This window comes from Hipposideros armiger, unplaced genomic scaffold (assembly GCF_001890085.2).
Source record: "Hipposideros armiger isolate ML-2016 unplaced genomic scaffold, ASM189008v1 scaffold_931, whole genome shotgun sequence".
Lineage (NCBI taxonomy): Eukaryota > Metazoa > Chordata > Mammalia > Chiroptera > Hipposideridae > Hipposideros > Hipposideros armiger.
In genome coordinates, this window is record NW_017732281.1 from 1 (window position 1) to 4,855 (window position 4,855).

Below are 4,855 nucleotides of genomic sequence, written 5' to 3' on the forward strand. Positions count from 1 at the left end.
TTAGGCAGCCTGTCTCAGCTCCCTGTCTGCTTGGCCAAGGACAGTGTGTTGTACCTCTGTTCTATGAACAGTGTGTGGATGAACCAACAGGGTTCTCCTTGGTAGCAGAGACTGAGGGTCTTTTTATAGTTTGACCCAGATTTGGTCTTCAGGATCATTTAATAACATTTCACAGTATTCACAGGACTATTTAATAACATTTTACATGATTTGCTTTCTAGTTGAGTTTTTGACATGTATTTTCTGGGGCCGAGGAAAATTGGCAAAGTGATTTTTAAAAGAATTTATTTATTTCAACAAATAAGCATGCAGTGAATGTTATTGGCATTCCAAAACCACTAAGATGTAAAATGTTATTATCAACTTACTGTACAATGTAGTTAAAAATGCATTTAAAATGTCAACAAAGGGAAAGATTTTGTTATTTTCTAATAACTCTGAAGTGCAACAAATGACAAACTGTAGTTCAGCTCCGTGTACTATAACCCTAATTAAACATGGTTTGTAAATGTAAATACTAGCTTGCAGTAGCAAGCTCCCTGGTGGCTGGACTATTGAATTCCGCGCTCTCTGAGAAGCAAAAATTTCTGTGGACCATTTCATTTAGCCTTGCTTATGATTTACAATCTGCATATGCCAAAGAAAGGGAGATCATCTTTTAATAGTTTGCTAAAGAAATGAGATGCATCATAAAACTTATGTGGCTGACCTTTTCACAAATGAAATAGGCTACAAATTATTGGCTTAATTTTTATGAGTTATGTATAATGTTACTATAGAGAATCAATGCAGTCCTTAGGAACTCTGACTTTTAGGAAATATGACAGGCAGGCAAGTTGTTCTTTGTAAATTCATGTGAAATAGTAACACTGAAAATTTAAGTTAGTTATTTGGTATAATGGGGAGAAGAGGTCACCCTTGGTCTCAACTTGTCCAACCATAGACATTGTTCTAGAAAAAAATACACTATGTACATTCTCATCAGCAAGTTTTGGTAGGTCAAGTAAAGGATTGGGTTTTAAGGTGATTTTTGAATTGGTAGGCGATAGAGTAGATAGGATGTGGGAGGTTATTCATAAATAGGCATTCATAACAAGGTGAGAGTTGTAAATAAAACAGGTTTTGTTAAAGGTGTGGGATTTTTTTAAATAAAAAGGTAGAAAATAACTCATGTAGCAAAATCTTTTGAAGAAAATTGTTTTCAGCTGGCTCCATCTTTGTGCAGGATGCCTGTGCTTCTCAAAATTAAAATTGTGATTTCACTATAAGGTATCCTTATTGCATCAGTTCCTGTGTATCCAAAAATTCTAAACTTTTTTTTTACTACGCTGATTAAACATTAATATTCAATTCAGAAAACCAGTAGAAACAGAAATGTTGGTCTTCTAAAATGCTCTGGGAAATATTTCCAGAAAAAGGCTGTTCAGGATAAGGGCGATGCCATTGGATGTAAAGCCTTCTCTTAGGGGAGAGGTGATATTTCTTGGGACACAATACTGTGAAAAGGAGATTTCTACCAGGGAAGTTGTATTCTGAATTAGTTTGCTTTTAGTAAAGAACCTCAAGAGCTGGTGCTATTTACATGAGAAGGAACTTGGAGAAAAGAAAGATCAACTCTTAACCCTTAGTTTTTCCTTTTCTTCTCCATTTCCATTTTTCATCTTCATTTAACCAAATCATTTGATTGTCCATCAGACATTTGTTGTGTGCCTTTTAAAGATGGTAGTAACTTTACATATCAATTTATTTATGGTCATTTTTGGGGGGGGGAAGAGGTATATTGAAGATGATTGCCTTTTTAAAACCAACAGTAAATTTTCTTCTCAATTTAAGTGTTCACAAAAGTTGGAGAAAGGTTATTTTTCAATACTTTTATTTTAGTCAAACTCTCATTTGTTTTTATCATTTCATTATTTTTTTCAGTCTCAATGTGGCCTCTTATTTATATCTTTAGTCATAGGGGTTCTGTTCAGCTAGTGTTCAGATGATTCTTGAGGTTGATTTTCTTATATTTTATTTGTAATTTTGGTGTGATCCTAGCAGGCAGTAGGCATTCACCTAATCCATCATCCTGGATCCTCTTCTCAGTCCATCTGTTTTAACTTACTATACGGTATCTGTCCTGATTGAATTTCTTATTTTTTCTTTTGTTTATAGTGACCATGGATCCTGGTTTTATTTTTGATTCTCTGTCATGAATACCTGTATCCCATTTAGAACTTATGAAAGATTCTACAGGTATAAAAATTATTTATATTATCTTATTTGGTTCTTTCTCCTCAACATTCTACTACCTCTGCATCTAAGTGTTTGGTGAAATTTTTATTTTTATTTATTTTTTATCATTTAGGTCAAAGTGAGTTTAATGAAGATAGAATTTGTGGCAGCCCTTAAGCTGACTGACATCATCCTTGATTTCCCCAATCAAGGTCAGAAATATAATTACTAAGTTATATTGTTTTCCTTAGATATTCAGGTAGTCACATCCATTGAGACAGCAGACCATAGTCCAGATCCATTTAAAATAGCTAATACACCATGGAACTTCAGTGCTAAGTTGGCTTACTTTAATTCCATTGAGGCCATCTGGTCAGGGAGTCGGGTATGGCGCAAGACCTGTGGAGCAGTGGTTTGAATCTTTACTCTGACACTGGCTGGCTGACCTTGTACAGATGATTTCTAGCATCAATTCATCATCAGTAAATTAGGGATGATATTATCTGCCTTATAAGTTGGTTGTGAAAATTAACAGTCTCTGTGAAGAACATTGTATCTGTCTGGTATACTACATAGGTGCTCAGTAAATGGTAGTAGCTACTGTTACTATTACATACCTACTCTTTGTATACATTTCCTGTTTAAATTCATATGGTAGTGCTAATAGCCATGGTTGCATGATTGTTTCAAATTAGGATTAGTGAGACTTTAAGACTTTTATTAAAATTAAAATATATCCTGGGCTTTTTTCTCTTCTCTTGTTTCCAATTTAATAACTACAGAAAAATCAGTCTGGTCTTCCTTGATTTGTTCTAAATAAACACAGGATGCTTCTTGAGATTTTGTCACCTTCTAGAATTTTTCATTAGTTTAACATGTACCAAAGTATTGTTTTCCCAAGGAATGATGTTAGATTAATGGGACAGTGTTGAAATTAGATAATTAAGCTTCTGTTTTCAAAGATGTGGCTGTTATTCCTTGCTTCCATCATCATTTTTAATCCTTTAATATAGCTCTCTGAAGCTCTCCATAGCATGACTGAAAGATGATTTTTCTAATAGAAAGTAAGTAGCCTAAAATGATTGTTCTATCACCATTGATAAGTTCAAAGTTCTTACTAAAGCTACACATTTATTATTCTTTCAGCTACATACCTTCTCCCTTATGGGTTTTTTCAAGATTCTGTCTCCACCTTAGTAGTGTTCTGAGTAACTTGATTTTAATGTGATGTATATATTTTTTGACAACTTTCAAAATAATTATCATGCATTATTAAACATTTAATTATTAAGTTATAAAGATGATAGCTTAAAAGTATCTGATTTTACATACTCAGTAAATTCATGTGATTAGAAAATTCTCTTATGGTATTCTATTTATAATTAATATACCAAGAAAAACTAATTAGAAGTATCTGTAGCTCCCAGCAAAATCTGTAATTAGACATGTAATTCATAATTAACTGACTCATCTTATTCTTGTCTTTTCCTCTCTAGTGGAATTAATCACTTGTGTTCTCCTTAGTGATACCTGTTGTCCTGTCCAAGATAGTGATTAGAGTTCAGTGATCACTGTTTGTGGTATTTTAAAAAAACAATATTTTTATTTTTAAATTACAGTTGACATACAATATTATATTGGCTTCAGGTGTACAACATAGTGATTAGACATTTATATAAGCTATGAAGTGTTTACCCTGATAAACCTAGTACCCATCTGACACCATACATAATATTTACAATATTATTGACTATATTCCTTATGCTGAACTTTCCATCCCTGTGACTATTTTTATAATTGGCAATTTGTGCTTCTTAATCCCTGTCACCTTTTTCACTTAATCCCCCAACCTACCTCCCATCTGCAGCCATTAAAATATTCTCTGTATCTATGAGTTTATTTCTGTTTTATTTGGTTTTTAGATTCCACATATAAGTGAAATCATAATGGTATTTGTGTTTCTCAGTCTGACTTATTTCACTTAGCATAATACCCTGTAGGTCTATCCATGTTGTTGCAGATGGCAGGATTTTATTTTATTTTTTTATGGCTGAGCAATATTCCATTGTGTATGTGTATACCACATCTTCTTCTACAATTTGTCATTTGATGGATATTTAGGTTGCTTCCATATCTTGGCTGTTGTAAATAATGCTGCAATGAACATATGGATTCATAAAGTTTTTTGAATTAATTTTTTGGGTTTCTTCAGATCAATACCAGAAGTGGGATTACTGGGTCCTTCTTTGTTTCTAGTTATAGCCTTTGTTTTAAAGTCTATTTTGCCTGGTATAAGTATTGCTACTCCAGCCTTTTTTGTTATTTGTTTCCATTTTGATGAAATACCATTTTCCATCCCCTTACTTTCCATCTGAAGTGAGTCTTTTGTAGGCAGCATATGTAAAGGTCTTATTTTCTTATCGATTCAGCCACCTTATCTTTTGATTCGAACATTTAATCTATTTGCATTTAAAGTAATTATTGATAATACATAGTTATTGCCATTTTACTGTTTATATTTTTGATCTTTTTTTTCCCTTCATCTTAAAGTACTCCCTTTAACATTTCTTGTGGTGTTGACTTGAGTGATGAACTCCTTTAGCTTCTCCTTGTCTGGGAAGCTCTTTATCCCTCCTTT

The 4,855-nt window shown here is 33.0% G+C and overlaps 1 long non-coding RNA gene across 2 annotated transcripts in view; it reads left to right on the plus strand.

Moving 5' to 3' along the window:
- Window positions 1–2,155: 2,155 nt before the first annotated feature.
- LOC109375334 (uncharacterized) overlaps window positions 2,156–4,855 on the plus strand; it is an 11,679-nt gene continuing 8,979 nt past the window's right edge. Inside the window, exons 1-3 of one of the 2 annotated variants that reach the window (XR_002122551.1) lie at window positions 2,156–2,238; window positions 2,351–2,429; window positions 3,231–3,281. This is a non-coding gene — a long non-coding RNA (uncharacterized LOC109375334). The remainder of the gene's footprint in view (window positions 2,239–2,350; window positions 2,430–3,230; window positions 3,282–4,855) is intronic. The other variant, XR_002122550.1, reaches the window with a different exon arrangement.